Below are 19,388 nucleotides of genomic sequence, written 5' to 3' on the forward strand. Positions count from 1 at the left end.
AGTCAAGGCACCTTCTGCCCCAACACCTGCTGCAGAGACCTGTACTGGGCTACTGTCCACATCAAACGCCGTGGAACGACCACCACTGCAGAAGACGCGAGCAACCAGAGGCCACCATGGCCTTCCAGCCTTCTATGACAAAGGTGTGTCTGATCTGTCGGCACTTTCAACTTCGATCATGGTTGTCCAGGGTTAGTTCACCCAAAAATGAAAATTAAGTCATTAATTACTCACCCCCATGCTGTATCAACCCCGTAAGACCTTCGTTCATCTTCGGAACACAAATGAAGATATTTTTGATTAAATCTGAGAGGTGGATCACTGCTACATAGGCTGCCAGAGGGAATGAAACTTGACGGCCCAGAAAGTCATTAAAGAACATGTTTAAATATTCCATGTGCCTACAGTGGCTCAACTATAAGTTTATCAAGCGACGAGACTACTTTTTTCCCGAAAAAAAAAACATAATAACGACTTTATTCGACTATTCCTTTTCATTCCTTGTGGGCCTGAGACGAGAGTTCAAGAGATTTCCACGACGCATGCGCGAGAACTGAACAAGAGGTATTAGAAGAAGAACGTTCTCTTCTCAGTTCTCGCGCATGCGTCGTGGAAATCTCTTGAACTCTCGTCTCAGGCCCACAAGGAAGAAAAGGAATAGTCGAATAAAGTCGTTATTTATGTTTTTTTTTTCGGGAAAAAAGTATTCTCGTCGCTTGATAAACTTATAGTTGAGCCACTGTAGGCACATGGAATATTTAAACATTTTATTTAATGACTTTCTGGGCCGTCAAGTTTCATTCCCTCTGGCAGCCTATGTAGCAGTGATCCACCTCTCAGATTTAATCAAAAATATCTTCATTTGTGTTCCGAAGATGAACGAAGGTCTTACGGGGTTGGTACAGCATGGGGGTGAGTAATTAATGACTTAATTTTCATTTTTGGGTGAACTAACCCTTTGAGGGGGACAACAACGGTCGAAAGGGGGGGATGTAGGGTCTGGACCAATCAGACACACACTAATTATTCATATTCACTATATTTAATGAATATAAAGGTCTATGAAACTCTCCCCCAAAACTAACCTCACAAATGAAGTTACTTTGTCAGCCGGGTGTCCGGTTACAGAACACTTTAAGACTGATAACAGACTTTACGACCTCAAAGGAATGTGGCCACATGCGCCACATGCTTAAGAGAGAGAGACCATCTTTAATTAAATAAACTTTGCGGTGTTACTCTGATCTATGAAGGAACATGCCTCACAGAAACTGTGATGATTTACTGTCTCGTGTACTATTAGGTATAACAAGATGGTATGTTTGATTGGGGTGTATGTGGTTGAACGACCACCCAACGGTCAATATAACCTCACCTGTATCATGCTTCCTAGCAAATTAATCCTCATTTAATGACACACACTTTGATGTACATCACCTTCTCTTAGAATGCAATGTGAATTTGTTATGTCTATTTGAGCTTGAATGAACAGTCTAAGCATGCTGGGGACAAAGACCATAAATCAACTAAGAGCCGCTTCCCCTCTCGGACATGTCACCTTACTCATAGGTTCTGGTGAGACTGGGGAGCCCCCTCCCCCTCCACGGGGGCCCCAGGGCCCAGCAGGCCTCGATTCCAACCAGATCCGGCCTCATGGAAAAGAGAGAAGACTCTCTCACAAAGAACCAAGGACAATCTCAGGAGTTTTGGAACAAAGACTCCAACCAACGAAGACTCCAACCAACAACGACTCCAATCACCCATCCTTCCGACTTCCTCACTTCTCCTGGGTGCTCGGCGTGGCCTCAACAGAGTCCCAGGCCTTCACCAAACCAGTCATGCGTTCCTGGAGAAAGAGAACGCTCAACCAACTTCCACTTGACACTGCCGGAACCATCAACGACTCCAATTTTCAACAACTTCAAGAATTGTTCCCATTACAAATGCAAGTATTCAATTCAATGAAATGTGAAAATGAAATTCTGATGGTTCTTCTCATAGACCCTCTTCCGGTTTCCAATTTCATCCTATCACTAACCTATTTATGTATTCATGTGTGCATGTTGTTTAGTTTATTTATATTCATATAAATATCTATATTTAGTTAATAAAACTTGTACATAATATGTATTTGGTTCTGTTTTGTTTGCAATACAAGTCACTTTACGATCACGGTTTTTGCTACTGGCTCAAAGTACTGTACAGGCGAAGAAATAATTATTCTTCGGTGGCCATGGAAGATACCCTTTATTAGAATAATTTAATAATGAAAATAGTTCGTTGGAAGAACTGATTAATTGATTGTAATATTAATTCAGCCACATCAAGTTAATCCAATTAACTGACCCAAATATTTATAATTAATAATAACAAGATATTATTGATTATTAATATTTCCAAAAAGCTGAGTTCCTTACAATATATATATATATATATATATATATATATATATATATATATATATATATATATATATCTTTCTATCTTTCTAACTAATCTTTCTTTCTAACTAATCTTTTTTTTTCTTTCTTTCTAACTAATCTTTTTTCTTTCTAACTAATCTTTCTTTCTTTCTAACTAATATTTCTTTCTACCTAATCTTTCTACCTAATCTTTCTTTCTTTCTAACTAATCTATCTTTCTTTATTTCTAACTAATCTATCTTTCTTTATTTCTAACTAATCTATTTTTCTTTCTTTCTAACTAATCTATCTTTCTTTCTTTCTAACTAATATATCTTTCTTTCTTTCTAACTAATCTTTGTTTCTTTCTAAATAATCTTTCCTTCTAACTAATCTATCTTTCCTTCTAACTAATCTATCTTTCTTTCAAGCTAATCTATCTTTCTTTGTTTATTCTTTCTTTCTTTCGAACTAATCTTTATTTCTTTCGAACTAATCTTTCTTTCTTTCGAACTAATCTTTCTTTCTTTCTTTTTTCTTTCTTTCTTTCTAACTAATCTTTCCTTCTTTCTTTTTTCAAATATTTCTTTCTTTCTAACTAATCCTTCTTTCTTTCTTTCTTTCTTTCTTTCTAACCTATCTATCTTTCTTTCTTTCTAACTTTTTTCTTTCTAACCAGTCCTTCCAGAACAGTTTTTTTGTGATTGTTGCGTGCAAAAATCCTTGATTATTCGGGCCGTTTTCTTTTAAAATGTGATGGAATATGCGGGATATTTACGCAATATTAAACTTGCAAAAATTGCGGGAACTTGCAAAAACGTCTCGGGTTATGACTATAACCCTTGGTCCCATTAGAAGGGAACGAGACACTGCGTCGAGAATCGACTCTTTGGGGACGCTCCCTTAGCGTGCGTCTCTGAAGTATGAATAAAACTATTCCAATCCTGATTGGTGTTGCGTCATGACGTAACATGTGACGGCATAACCGAATGCATAAAAGCGATGCCGGCACACACACACACTAGCCTAGCGATGAAGCAAGATGCTCTCAGGCCCAGAGGGGCGTGGCAGGACGACGCAGTGTCTCATTCCCTTCTCAGGGAACAAGGGTTATAGTCATAACCCGAGACGTTCCCTTTCGAGGGAACTCAACACTGCGTCGAGAATCGACTCTTTGGGGGAACGAATGCCCACTAGGCCACGCACCGAAAACAGGCCTGCCCAGGAGTGAAACTGATTCAGGCACTCAGCAGGACGAGAGCACACGTGCGCCAGGCGTACTGGGGAGGTGCAGACTATAGAACCTAATAAAAGTGTGTGGGGTAGCCCAACCGGCTGCCTCACAGATCTCCTGGAGGGGAACTCCCGAGAGGAGGGCCCTAGAGGACGCCATCCCTCTAGTTGAATGAGCCCTTATGGCCAGAGGTGAAGGCAAATTGCGCACCTCATAAGCCAAGGTAATAGCCTGCACAATCCAATTACTAATGGTTTGCTTGGATGCCGAGAGCCCTCTCCTAGGTGACCCGAAACACACTAACAGTTGGTCCGACCAACTCCAAGAAGAGGACCTCTCGAGATAAATACTCAAAGCTCTGACGGGGCAAAGCAAATGAAGCTTCTCTTCTTCTGCTGTCACATGAGGTGGAGGATGGAAAGCCTGAAGGGACGTAGACCTAGCCGTATTAGCAGGCACTTTAGGCACATAGCCCGGTCTCGGGTGCAAAAAGGCCTTAACCTTGCCAGGGGCAAACTCCAAGCAAGCTGGTGTCACTACCAGGGCTTGGAGATCTCCCACCCTCTTAAGAGAGGTGATGGCTAAGAAGAAGACCAATTTGTAGGTAAGATCTTTAGGCGAAGCAGACTGAAGAGGTTCGAAGGGGGCCAGGGATAACCCTTCCAGAACCACTGCCAGGTCCCAGGCAGGAACCCTGGACCTGGTTGTCGGTCTCATCCTCCAAGTACCACGGAGAAAACGAATGACCAGCTGGTGCCACCCTAGAGGCCCATCACTTAATGGCGCGTGGAAAGGCCACAATGGCAGCCACGTACACCTTAAGCGTGGAAGGGGAGAGACCCGCAGAGAAACGATCTTGAAGAAACTCCAGAACTGAAGCCACTGGGCAGTTAACTGGGTCTAAATTATGTTCTCTACATCAAAGTGACGAAAACATTCCACTTGAGGCCATATAATCTCCTAGTAGACGGAGACCTAGAGCTAAGTTTGGGTTCAACCACCCCAGCGGATAGACCAGCATTTAAGTACTGAGCCCCCTCAGAGGCCAGGCCCACAGTTTCCACAGCTCTGGGTGAGGGTGGAAGATTGTGCCCTCCACCTGAGACAATAGATCCCTCCTCAGAGGAATCTGCCATGGCTGAGCTATCAGGAGCGAAATTATGTCTGAAAACCATACTCGGGTTGGCCACATTGGGGCAACCAGAAGTAGACTGATGCCCTCCTGACGGACCCTCTCCAGGACTGCCGGAAGCAGAACGATCGGGGGAAATGCGTACAGGCGAAGCCTCGGCCAGGCCTGTACCATGGCATCCAACCCCAGTGGGGCTGGATGGGAGAGGGAGAACCAAAGTGGGCAGTGGGACATCTCTCGAGACGCGAATAGATCCACTTCCATTGCCCCAAACCTCTCCCATATCAACTTCACCACATCTGGATGAAGTCTCCATTCCCCGGGCCTCAGCCCCTGCCTCGACAGGATGTCTGCTCCCTGATTCTGAACCCCCGGAATATACATAGCTCTGATAGACAGTATTTTCCATTGGGACCAGAGAATAACCTGATGCGCCAGTCTGCACATGGTAACATGGTAACCCTTGATGTCTGGAAGGAAGCTCCTCAGTGCCCTGAACACAGCCAACATCTCTAGACAATTTATGTGCCAAAAATGATGATGGTCCTGCCACAGACCCCTGGCAAAGCGGCCGTCCACGACCGCGCCCCAGCCAGTGAGGGAGGCGTCTGCGAAACGGTTTTCCGGCGACATGACACTCCTAACACTGGCCCTTGGGACAGGAACCAAGGTTTCTTCCATATTATTAGAGAACAAAGGCATCTGCGGGTTACTCTGAAATGGATTCCCCCTCGGGAGAAAAGTCACGGAAGTCTTAGTGGAGCAAGTGCTGCATCCATACATTTGGTGAATGTGCGGGGAGAGAGTGCTAGGCCGAACGGAAGAACCCGATATTGGTAAGCTTCGCCCCCGAAAGCGAACCTCAGGAACCTCCTGTGACATAGAAGGATGGATACGTGAAAATAGGCGTCTTTTAGATCTATCGTGACAAACCAGTCCTCGCATCTGATTTGACTCATGATGACAGGAATAGTGAGCATTTTGAACCTGAGCTTCCTCAGAGACAGGTTCAAAACCCTGAGATCTAGAATTGGCCTCAACCCCCCATCCTTCTTTGGAACTATAAAGTACCGGCTGTAAAATCCGGACTCCCTGTCAGAATGAGGAACACGTTCTATGGCCTCCTTTAGCAGCAGAGATTGCACTTCTTGTTCCATCACCTGAGCCTGCTCTGGAACCACTGTAGTCTACACCACCCCAGAAAATTTGGGGGGGCGGTGCCCGAACTGCAGTCTGTACCCTGACTTTATTATATGCAGGACCCATGCAGATATGTTGGTAAGGTGATACCATGCCTCTACAAAATCTACTAAGGGAACCAGCCTCTCGAGACTGGCCTCTGGTGTTTTTCGAGCACCCTTCTCGACCCCCTTAAGCGGAAGACCAGCAGGCTGTAGTCGATACGGTTTTCGTGACCATAACTGATGCTCGTTTTTTATTTTTCGAGAAAAACGACTCACAGTGCGTTCGCTGGAATATGTTGCGGCCCGAAGCGTCACCGATGGCGGGCAACTCACATCGTTTCCTTGAGGGCTCAGCTGTGAGAACAACCTCGGTTGTTCTACAACTGAGGGGACAGCCCTCAGAGGTCCCACCACTCTGGCTAGGACCTCTTTCCTGAAGCCCTCCTAGCCTGAAGGACATCCCTTAAATCGCCCTTCTGGCTGGGGGGCTTCTCCTGGGAGCGTTTCCTCCGTTGCCAAGCTCCCGGAGGAGGGGCTCTAGAGGAAACGCTCTCCCTTTGCTCTGCCCGGTGTGAGGAGCTGGTTGATGGCTGGGGCTGAAGTTCTTGCCCCACCCTACTCGATTTGGACTTCGATTTTCGGGGGAGGAACTGCTGGAACGCCGCAGATTGCTTCTTCGCCTCCTGACCGATGTAACGGCGTCGCCGAACAGTCCAGAAGGCGAAAGCGGCGCATCCAGCAAAACAGATTTATCTTTTTCCTTTAAACCTGATAAATTGAGCCACAGATGCCTCTCCGTGGCCACCATAGCTGCCATAGAGCGGCCAATAGCGAGGGCCGTCTCTTTAGTGGCCCGGAGAGACAAATCTGTGGCTTTGCGCAACTCCGCAATATCTTCAGGAGTTGGCCCCTCCCCCTCGTCCAAATCTTTCAGGAGGTCGACCTGGTATGCCTGCAAGATAGCCATAGAGTGCCGACCTGCCGACCTGCCGCCATGTAAGCCCTGCCTATTAAAGCGGATGTATCTCTGCAGGGCTTACTAGGCAGCGCCGGGGTTTTAAGGGAAGATGCCGACTCAGGAGATAGATAACCGGCTAGAGCTTCTTCGACTTTAGGCATCTTCCCATAACCCATATCCCGTGCCCCCACAACATTGCTATAATCGACAACAGATGGATGGGAGACACGGGACGAATGTGGTTTATCCCACGATCTCGAGATCTCTTTGTGGAGATCGGGGAAAAATGGCAAACCCCGGCGCTGAGGCTGTAACCTGTGCCGCAGGAAGACCTCGTCTAACTTGCTGACGACTTGTGTTCCCTGCTCATCTTGTGGCCAGCTGATGTTAAGTCTGGCCACGGCACGAGTCACAACCTCCACCAGCTCCTCATAAGCCTGGCCGTGAACTTGTGCGCTCGACTCACGGTCATCCTCGATGCTGATCACCTCTGCCTCCTCGGAAGCAGAGAACTCAAGCGCCGGGACTTGGTCGTGGGCAGAAGAAGCCGCAGCGCGGGCTTCTGCACCACTCACAGGGGCTTCGGGATCTTCACATGAAGAATGAGAAAGTGCCGCAGCAGTCTCATTCTCATCTGCAAGATGCCGCTGCGAACCCCACGATCTGAGTCGCCGCGCCGCCTCAACAGACGCGAGACCAGAACCGCGGGGAACGCGAGCCTGACCGAGCTCATCAAAGCACGCCAGCCGGGAGCGCATCACCCTCATGGGTAGTGCTTCACAGTGTACGCAGGCAGCTCCCTCGAGAGCTGCCTGGGCATGCTGCGCTCCCAAACAGTTCACACACAAAACATGCGTGTCCCCATCCGTAATAAAACGAGGACAGGGGTGCACACACATTCTGAACTGCTGGCTGGCCATAATATATATATATATATTGAGGGATAGACAAACAACACCAAATAAGACAGACAGTCGTAACAAAGAGCGCTTGCTGAAGAGCGAAAAGCTAGTGTGTGTGTGTGCCGGCGTCGCTTTTATGCATCCGGTTATGCCGTCACATGTTACGTCATGACGCAACACCAATCAGGATTGGAATAGTTTCATTCATACTTCAGAGACGCACGCTAACGGAGCGTCCCCAAAGAGTTGATTCTCGACGCAGTGTTGAGTTCCCTCGAAAGGGAACTGCGGTTTGATGAATAAGAGAAAAAAAGTGATTCCCCCAACACCCTGTTCTCACTAGGCTACTACCTTAATGTAAAGAGTCATTTCTTATTACTTCCTTTGATAAGCAAACATACTACATCATAGAAAGTGCTGGGAATATTTAATTTCAAATCTTGTTTTATTTCTAACTGTAACGAGTGTAAATAAGGTGTGATCCCTTTAAGAGCTGCGCGCTCCCTGTTGAACTGTCTGCAGTGTTATATTGTATGTGCGCCTCGAACACCTCATGTGTGCGTGTAATTTCTGTTTGATGCTACTTCTTTTTTTCTCTTTTTTTCTTATTTTGTTTATTAAGTAACGATGTGACGGTAGAACATGTGACAGACAGTTATACGAGAAGTGAATAACTTCAGCTGTGAGCTATCCCGTCGCGTAATTGCGTCACTTCATAACCTTCCCATGGAAACGGGGAAATGGCTGCTCTTGTGTGAAGCAAACGCAACATTTTTCAACTTTCTGCTAAGATATATGTGACTTTTTTGCAACGAAAATGCGAGGATTATGAAATCATGCAAACCCTGCATATTTTGCATGGAAATCGTCTCGGTTACGTATGTAACCCTCGTTCCCTGTACTCAGGGTGTCGTCGGGGGAGTTCCCTGACGAATTGGGATCATGCTAGGGAGCCAATTGCCTTCGAGAGAATTAAAAACGAGCCAATAGACATTGGCATGCAAGATTTGCATTCCGCGACCTGCGTACCAGCGCGGGTATAAAAGGCGGAAGTAAACATTGCGCAATGCTTTTCGCTGAGGAGCCGAACAGTTTCCAGTCCTCCGCGAAGGTATAGCAACATGGTGAAGGGACGACACGTAAGGGGACGAGGGTTACATACGTAACCGAGACGTTCCCTTTCGTCCTGGGAACTCCGACGTGTCGACGGGGGAGTTCCCTGACGAATTGGGATCCCCCCTAATAAAACGCCATGGTGATGGCCCCTTCCAGCGCCCGGCTAAGCTACCCTGCAGCAGTTTCTTGCAATAAGTTGCGGGAGCTAGCACAGGAACCACACTGCTGTTCAGCAAGACCCGCACAGTGGAATTGGATAACACTGGGAAAGCCCTCCCTCAAGCTCAGAGGAGGAACGCTGCGGAAGCCCCAGCCTGACTGAGGAAGGCCAGGAATACACATATGTACTAGCCCGAAGGAATAGTGAAACATATGGCAGTCCCAGAGATAGTCCCAATCCAAGGGAAGTGGGAGCGTACTCAAGGGGACGACGAACGAGTCCGTCAAGGGGAAGACACGACTGAACTGCACATGGCATCATGGGTCACAGTAGAGACCACTGGAGCACCCAGTCTACTAACAACTCCGTACTAGAGGTAGCAGACCTGGCGCCGGGCGGTCCGCCGCGCCCAGCACCGAGGGGTGAAGGAGGAACTCACGAGGCTCACCAACGTAGGGCGCCAACGGAGCAAGAACGCACGTATCCGCTGCGAGGCGGAGTGGCGTAGCAAGCCGATACAACCTATTCCCTCGACCCGCTGGCCGTAGCCAGAACTCGGGAGGAAACAGGTTCCACACGAAGGCTATAGAACCTAGCGAACGTGTTCGGTGTCGCCCAGCCCGCAGCTCTACAGATGTCTGTCAGCGAGGCGCCTTGAGCCAAAGCCCAGGAAGCGGCAGCACCTCTAGTAGAGTGAGCACGCAACCTGGGAGGACAAGGCTCACCCAGAGACTCATACGCTCGGGTGATAGCATCCACTAACCAGTGGGCTAACCTCTGCTTGGAGACAGCCTTCCCCTTCTGCTGGCCTCCGTAACAGACAAAGAGCTGATCTGAGGTTCTGCAGCTTTGCGTTCTGTCAATATAAACCCGCAGAGCGCGGACGGGACAGAGAAAAGCTAGGACTGGGTCTGCCTCCCCCTGGGGCAACGCGTGCAGGTTCACTACCTGGTCCACGAAGGGAGTGGTAGGAACCTTGGGCACATATCCGAGCCGTGGTCTCAATACAACATGAGAAAGGCCCGGCCCGAACTCTAGGCACGATTCGTCGACCGAAAAAGCCTGCAGATCCCCGACCCTCTTGAAAGAGGCCAAAGCTAACAAGAGCGCTGTCTTGATGGATAGGAAATTAAGCTCTACAGTCAGCAAAGGCTCAAAGGGAGGACTTTGAAGAGCTCTAAGTCCCAGAGCCAGGTCCCAAGAGGGTACAGGGTGCAAAACACGAGGTGGATTTAACCTCCTAGCACCCTTAAGGAATCTGATGACCAGGTCGTGCTTCCCCAGGGACATACCTTCCACTGCATCGTGATGCGCGGCTATTGCGGCGACATACACTTTGAGGGTGGAGGGGGACAGCCTCCGCTCCAACCCATCCTGCAGGAAGGAAAGCACGACACCGATCGGGCAAGTCCGGGGGTCCTCCTGACGGGAGGAACACCAATCGACGAACAGGTTCCACTTCAACGCATAGAGGCGCCTCGTAGAGGGGGCTCTAGCGGAAGTGATGGTGTCTACCACTGCCTGTGGTAGACCACCTAGAACCTCCGCGTCCCGTCCAGGGACCAGACATGGAGTTTCCAGAGGTCTGGACGCGGGTGCCATAGAGTGCCCCGTCTCTGAGAAAGAAGGTCCTTCCTCAGAGGAATCGGCCAAGGAGGGGCTGTCGCGAGGATCATGAGTTCCGTGAACCAAGTCCTGGTGGGCCAATACGGCGCCACTAGAAGGACCTGCTCCTTGTCCTCCCTGACCTTGCACATAGTCTGTGTAAGAAGGCTCACTGGGGGAAACGCATACTTGCGCAGGTCCCGGGGCCAGGTGTGAGCCAGGGCGTCCGTGTCGAGGGTTCCCTCGGTCAGGGAGTAAAACCACTGGCAATGGGTCGTGTCTGGAGACGCAAACAGATCTACCTTTGCGGCTCCGAAGACACTCCAAATCCGCTGGACCGCCTGGGGATGGAGTCACCATTCTCCTGACAGGGGAGGCAATCGCGACAGCTTGTCTGCCACACGGTTGAGCTCCCCTGGAATGTGAACGGCACGAAGCGACCTCAGATGCTTCTGACTCCATAGGAGGAGGTGGGAGGCGAGTCGCGACATGCAACGGGAGCGTAAACCACCTTGATGGTTGATGTACGCAACGGTCGCAGTGCTGTCCGTACCAGTACCAGTCCGTCCGTACCAGTACGTGCCTGTGTCTGAGAAAGCCCTTGAGGCGACGCAGGGCTAGACGTACTGCTTGCAACTCTAGGCAGTTGATGTGCCAATGCAGTTGAGGCCCCGTCCACAAACCTGAAACTGCATGCCCTTTGTATGTGGCCCCCCACCCGGTGGCAGAGGCATCCGTGAAAACCATAGCATGCCTGGAAACCTGGAGTAGGGGCACTCCGGCCCGTAGAAACGCAGGATCTGACCACGGGGAGAAGGTTTGGCGACAGTGCAGGGTCACTTTGACCCGGACATTTCTTTTGACATTTCTTTCTTAATCTTTCTTTCTTTCTTTCTTTCTAACTAATCTTTCTTTCTTTCTTTCTAACAAATCTATCTTTCTTTGTTTTTAACTAATCTTTCTTTCTTTCTTTCTAACTAATCTATCTTTCTTTCTTTCTAACTAATCTGTTTCTTTCTAACTAATCTGTTTCTTTCTAACTAATCTATCCTTCTTTTGTTCTAACTAATCTATCTTTCTTTCTTTCTAACTAATCTGTTTCTTTCTAACTAATCTATCCTTCTTTTGTTCTAACTAATCTATCTATTTCTTTCTTTCGTTCTAACTAATCTATCTATTTCTTTCTTTCTTTCTAACTAATCTTTCTTTATTTTTTTCTTTCTAACACATCTTTTTTTCTTTCTAACTAATCTTTCTTTCTAACTAATCTTTCTTTCTAACACATCTTTTTTCTTTCTAACTAATCTTTCTTTCTTTCTAACTAATCTATCTATCTCTCTTTCTAACTAATCTTTCTTTCTAACTAATCTTTCTTTCTTTCTAACTAATCTTTCTTTCTAACAAATCTTTTTTTTCTAACTAATCTTTCTTTCTAACTAATCTTTCTTTATTTTTTTCTAACTAATCTTTCTTTCTCACTAATCTTTCTTTCCAACTAATCTTTCTGTCTAACACATTTTTTTCTTTCTAACTAATCTTTCTTTCTTTCTAACTAATCTTTCTAACAAATCTTTCTTTTATAACAAATCTTTCTTTCTAACAAATCTTTTTTCTAACTAATCTTTCTTTCTAACTAAACTTTCTTTCTTTCTAACTAATCTTTATTTCTTTATATCTAATCTTTCTTTCTTACTAATCTTTCTTTCTAACTAATTTTTATTTTTAACTAATCTTTCTTTCTAACTAATATTTCTTTCTTTCTAACTAATCTTTCTTTCCCAACAAATATTTTTTCTAACTAATTTTTCATTCTTTCTAACTAAACTTTCTCTCTTTCTTTCTAACTAATCTATCTTTCTTTCTTTCTTTCTAACTAATCTATCTTTCTTTCTTTCTAACTAAACTTTCTTTCTTTCTTTCTAACTAATCTATCTTTCTTTCTTTCTAACTAATCTATCTTTCTGTCTAACTAATCTTTCTAACTAATCTTTCTTTCTTTCTTTCTTTCTTTCTAACTAATCTATCTCTTTCTTTTTTACTTTCTAACAAATCTATCTTTCTTTGTTTTTAACTAATCTTTCTTTCTTTTTTTCTTTCTAACTAATCTTTCTTTCTTTCTAACCAGTCCTTCCAGAAAAATGCGGAGTTTTTTGTGATTGTTGCGTGCAAAAATCCTTGATTATGCGGGCCGTTTTCTTTAAAAATGCGATGGAATATGGGGGATATTTATGCAATTTTAAACTTGCAAAAATTGCGGGAACTTGCAAAAATTGTGGGAACTTGCAAAAACTGCGGTTAGATGAAAAAGAGAAAAAAAGAGATTCCCCCAACACCCTGTTCTCACTAGGCTACTACCTTAATGTAAAGAGTAATTTCTTATTAAGCAGACTTGTCACCGTTTTGGATGAGACCGATGACAGTGGTTTTGTCTGCAAATTTCAAGAGCTTGGCAGTGGGGTCTTTAGAAGTGCAGTCATTAGTGTACAGGGAGAAGAGCAGTGGGGAGAGAACGCACCCTTGGGGGGCGCCAGTGCTTGTGGTGAGAGTCCTGGATGTGTGTTTCCCCAGTCTCACTCGCTACTGCCGGTCCGTCAGGAAGCTGGAGATCCACTGACAGATCGAGGATGGAATGGAGAGCTGGGTCAGTTTGGCTGTGAGAAGACCAGGCATGATGGTATTGAAGGCCGAACTGAAGACAACAAAGAGGATCCTTGCATAAGTCCCTGGTCTGTCGAGATGTTGCAGGATATAATGCAGTCCCATGTTGACTGCATCATCCACAGACCTGTTTGCTCTGTTAGCAAACTGAAAGGGATCCAGCAGGGGTCCAGTGATGTCCTTCAGGTGGGCCAGCACCAGTCTTTCAAAAGACTTCATGACCACAGACGTGAGAGCGACAGGTCTGTAGTCATTAAGTCCAGTGATATTGGGTTTTTGGGGACAGGAATGATAGTGGAGCGTTTGAAGCAACAGGGAACTTCACACTGCTCCAATGATCTATTGAAGATCTGCGTGAAGACCGGGGCCAGTTGTTCAGCGCAGGCTTTTAGACAAGCAGATGAGATGCCGTCTGGGCCTGAGGCTTTCCTAGTCTTCTGTTTTTTGAAGACTCGGCTCACGTCCTACACACAGACCTTAAGCTCAGGTTGGATGGCAGGAGGGGGGAGTAATGGGGGTGCAGGAGTTGATGGTGATTGTGTGAAGTGCAGATCAGACCGGGTGTGGGGTGTGAATGAGGGCTTTGCAAACCTGCAATAAAATGAGTTTAAATCATCAGCCAGGTGTTGATTGACCACAGATCGGGGGGTGTAGTTGGTGATGTTCCTCAGGCAATTCCAGACGGATGATGGGTCGTTGAATGAAAACTGTTTTTTCAGTTTTTCAGAGTAGCTTCTTTTAGCAACTCTGATTCTCCTTTGTCAGTCTGTTTCTGGCCTGGTTATACAAGATTTTATCCCCACTTCTGTAGGCATCCTCTTTGGCATGACGAAGGTGTTTGAGTTTCCCAGTAAACCATGGTTTATCATTAGTAAACAGTGTTGGGAAGGATACTTTCAAAACGTATTTCGTTACAGAATACATGCCCAAAAATGTAATTTGTAACGTATTCCGTTACGTTACTCAATCTGAGTAACGTATTCTGAATACTTGGATTACTTCCACATTGAATTGCATTGAATAAGTGTAGGAATGCGGTCATCACATCCTGCTTACTAAACAGGTCTATGCTGGTGTGTATTTCTGCATGTTCCAACTGGCTGAATGTGTTATAGGCCCATGTCTCCCTGAAAGTGCAATAAATTAGGCCTATAATTTGCTATAGAAGAACAAAAACTATAGTGTATGTTGCGGTCACTGCTGCGGTGATGTGGTGACTCGTACATGTAACATGTAAGGGTGGAGCTGCCAAAAGCACCTAAAAGCTGTCTCAAAGAACCGGCAAAAGTAATGATTGAATATGTTGGTGTCGGCTGCAAAGATTAAGTTGACGATGCTGAGTCGCGATCTTCGCAGCAGCCTAGTGAACGCGCCGTAGAGAAATACACATTTCATACGGATTACATAAACAGAGAGCAGTCTGTTTTCTTTTGTTATGAATTTTTCTGTTTAAAAGTAGACATGTCTGTGAGGGAAGTAGGCTAGCCTACCTTATACGCTAAGTTTCGGTTATTTATGAGACGAGCCCCAGTTCACGCGCTGGCGCCTCCGTGCCCTCATGTCTATTGTCTGCTATAATTACTTCTTATTTTTTAAATCCAGGCAATTGGTTGATAAAACATTGATTCAAATTTAGATACATTTAATACAAATCGAAATTCACTTTAAATAAAGGCTTTGTGCATCTGTTTGAACCTTGCGGCAACATCCCTGGCATTCTTCCAAGAATCTGTGGAGAAGTTTGGTTTCCCTCTTAGGTAAGTATTTTAGTTAGGAATGTTTAAGTTTTACAGTGACTACGTTTACAAGCAGCCAATAATCCGTTCAAAACCGGAAATATTAGCAATAACCCAGTCGCGCACAGCCATGTAAACACGGCAACAACCCGAATATGCTCATATTCCGGTTTTTAAAAACCCGTATATGATCCCTGGGTTACCCCTTTTCTTACCTGAATATTTGGTCCTGTTAACGCGTATCGGCCTATCCCCATCAAGAGGAACATTGATTTGTGTTCTCTGCATGTTCTATTCACAAGAAATCTTGGTCTTTTGAGTAGAGGAACTTCTTGTATGCGTGGCCTTAACCTGAATATTGACAGCTTTAAACGTAGTCAGTCATGCCTGAATGGTTTTAAACCTCTTTGAAATAACCAAAAGTACAATTTTGTGTGGTATTTGCTTAAAACACTGTTTAATATATTTTTATGAATTGGATAAAGATCATGCTCTATTTCAGGATCCATTTATACAGGATTTCATTTTTTTTTTTGCATGACTGTATAGATCTTTTTTGTTAAAGCAAAGTCTATATAGATATAATGGGGTACACTTTATAACTAAGTTAAAAGCATGCATCATGTTCCACATTAATTTTTTGTTGAGATATATATACATTTAAAAAAAAACTCTTGTAAATGTTTCTCTGTTTTAAGGGTACGGGCTGATCAGGGTGTGGAAAATGTAGACATTGCACGCCTCATGTTTACAGTCCGTGGCACTGGAAGGGGCCGTTTCATTATGTCAAGAGTGTTCACAATCAACGGTCAGTCCAAAACTTCAGATAATGCTAGCTGAAAGATACCACCTCATTGCTGCCATGCAAGAACATTATTATTTGCTACAAATACAGTATATCAGCTTGCAGTAGGACTACTATTTGAGAAGTGTGAGCTGAAAGTCATATCTTCAGTGGAAGCTGCTGTCAGTTAAAGGGTACTGAATAGCAACCTAGCATGCAAATTAAACAGCCTTTCCCTTGCTGCAAAAAAATAAGTTTGTTTTTTTGTGGGGCAATGGGTCTGGCTGACTAGGCAAATGCTAGGGGCGCCACTCAATAGGTGCGCCAAAATGAGTGAATGAGTGAATTTTTTACAATTTTTATTTACTAATACTATTTTAAAAACATTAATTCAAAATACTACAAAATAAAGCAAAAAAACTCCACAAAAACTTAACTAAGTCCCCCTACTCCGGTCCGGCGCATCAACCTTCCCCCGCCCAGCCAGTGCTTGAAGTGCGTCAGAAACAGAGCGCGCGCGATCAGTTTACTGTTGGTAATTTGTTGTGTAGCGTCGCCCCTCGCTGCATCCAATGTAGACAACATTTCTTTCGTTTGAAGGCACTTAACACACTCAAGCACCCCGTAGAAACGGGCCTGGCAGCTCGCGCCTGGTCTAGACATGGTGAAAGTTACCTGATTGTGACGGATGGCCAAATTTACATGACATATTTTAGATTAGCATTATAGCCTGCAATAGATACAGTGGCAAACGGAAGAGAAGAGGATTAAAAGGGGATAAAGACAGTGGTAATGTAATGAATGAACAGTTTATCTAATTGCATAGTAGTATGATATATAATTTAATGGCAGTTATATTTACCTTAAACTTTAAGCTAACAATTGTTCTGAGTTCTCCAGAGGCCCCAGACAGTGATTTGTAATAATCACATCAGTTTTTTTAGACGCATTCACTATCACTTTTATTAATTAATGTTTTACTCTACAGTTGTGCAGTTTTGAGGGGGATATATAGCATTTTTTAAATTTATTTGCCAAAATTATTAATGATATTTATAAAGGCTACAGATTTATTAAAAGTAGCAACGTTATATGTGAAATTAACATTAAAGAAGACATTTCGCAGTTTCATTCATGGTGAAAACATGAAACGTGCCATAGTTTAGTGGAAGATTGCTGCCATCAACTGCAAAACAAACACTTTTGCTAGCGCTCAATGAATAGTTTGTGCATGAATGACATTTGGACGATGACATCACTGTTTTATCCAGAGCGGCTATATATATTGAACAAAATTATAAACGCAACAAAACTGTAAAGCTGTAAATCTGCCTTGAAATAATCTATATTGTAAAAAGCGATAAAGATATGTAGATAAAGAAAAACACAACTATGCATTGAACAATCTGATGAATTTTACGGCATTGAAAGAAATTCAAACTGTGTTTATCTGTTGTGGGTGGAAATATTTTCTCAATCAAGGAATCTGCAGTGATTTTGCATTATCAGTTGTTTAATATAAATATTTAATACAAACATGTGCCTTGAAATCCAGCTATTACACTTCCCTGTACATTAAGTTTAAGGGTTCCTATTGAACTTCCCTTTTCCAGAATCGAGAGGCTTTGGAGAGACCTGTGGGTAGCTGTCACAAACATCTACTATGATGTTCTCCACTACCTTGAAGAAGAGGGCTTCCTCAACATCGCTAATGCTACACACCTCCTCTGTTGCCATTATGTGTTCCTGCCACGGCTGCAAGATTCCCTGGACAATTTCCGCAGTGGCTGGGACAATCATCCGATAAGAACAGAAGGCCAACAGCTGTGGGAGCTGGGCCGAATCCATTACCCGATTCAAGGCCCAGAAAATATGGAGGTATGTACCAAATGTACAACTTGAATGCTTTCAATAGTATAAATCCCTACATTTATGCTTGCAAACATTAGTTATGAAGACATTCCACGTATGTCAATACTCTCTTATCAAAGGCTGGCCTTCAAGGAATACTTCACTGATCAGCATTAAGCTTTGTATCCATACTCTTTTCGAACGAAAGTGCGTCGGTCTCTCATATCCCACTGCGATCTCTGTTTTGTGTGTGGGAAAAATGCCTCCCCCCGATGATGCAAAATGATGTGAAAAAAATAAAGTTTTCTCGTCGCAGAGGGATATGAGGGAACGAAGCACGTTCTACCGGGGTACTACGGATACAAAGCCTAACGCTGATCGGTGAAGTATTCCTTTAAGTTAATAAATATTTAGCAAAGTGGTTTACAAAACTGTTGGTTACAGTAAGTGCCATAATATGGAGGTATTTTTGTTTCTTTATTATTCAATCAAAAAATATATTTTCAATTAAAAAAACCTTCACTTCAATAAAAGAAAACATTTTCAATCAAGGAAAAAGTATTTGAATCCAAAAATATATTTGAGACGCAAAAAATACATTTGAACACTGCTTTTCTTTGATAGAAGTACGTTTTGTTTTGTTTAAAGCAACCTTTTTAATTGAAGTAACATTGTTTTTTGATTGGACCATATAATAGGTAGGACATTTGTGTCTTTATCATTCAATCAAAAAAGAAGTTGCTTCAAACAAACAAACAACAGAATCAATAAAAAAGTCACTTCAATGAAAAGATAAACATTTTCAAATATAGAAAATCGTTTTTGAATGCAAATAAATATTTGAGAGTCCAAAAATTGCATTTGAACACTTTTTTTTTTATTATTGAAAATGTTCTCTTTGGTTGAAGTAATCTTTTTTGTGTTTGGGCCATACATGGGTAGGACATTTGTGTCTTAATCATTCAATTCCCAAAAAGTTGTTTCAATCAAAAAAAATATTTTCAATCAAAGAAAAAACTGTTCAAATGCAAAAAAAAAAATAACCCCGTGAATAAAAAAAGTATTGAAGAGAATGTGTTTTTTCGTTGTTTTTGTTTTTTTTCTTTGAAGTGAAAAAAATGTAGAAGTTCAAATTGTTTTGATTGAATCTTTTTTTTTTAAGTGAAAAAAGTTTTGAAGTTCAGATTTTTTCGTTTGAATCACTTTTTTTTTTGAAGTGCAAAAAGTTTTGAAGTTCAATTTTTTTTTTGATTGAATCATTTTGACACAAACGTTCCGCAGTGGGCGGGTGCTTCTCTATTGGTCAGACATGTTTGATCGACAAGTGTCTACACCAACGACATCTTTCTGACAAAGAAGTCATTTTCGCCACTCGCCAGCAAGCTTTTTGCCAGCAAGTGGAGGGAGCAGCCGTGAAGTTCATTTTCCTGAAGCTACAGATCTATCTCTGTGAGCCTTGCAGCGGCCAAGTACAGGGGGTAGTGAACTGATGATCAAATGAGTGTTCCAATTATTTGTAATTTTGGTTCATAGTCAATCTTGCACCTAGCACCCTAAAACCAAGTGATGTACGCAGTTGTGGTCATGATTATTTTCAGGAATTGAATAATCTGTTCCATATTTTGTATTTAGCTGTCTATTGCTGAAAATGACAATAAGAACACAA

This window comes from Siphateles boraxobius, unplaced genomic scaffold, assembly GCF_051911475.1.
Source record: "Siphateles boraxobius isolate OS27281-9 unplaced genomic scaffold, OSU_SipBor_1 8, whole genome shotgun sequence".
Classification (NCBI taxonomy): domain Eukaryota; kingdom Metazoa; phylum Chordata; class Actinopteri; order Cypriniformes; family Leuciscidae; genus Siphateles; species Siphateles boraxobius.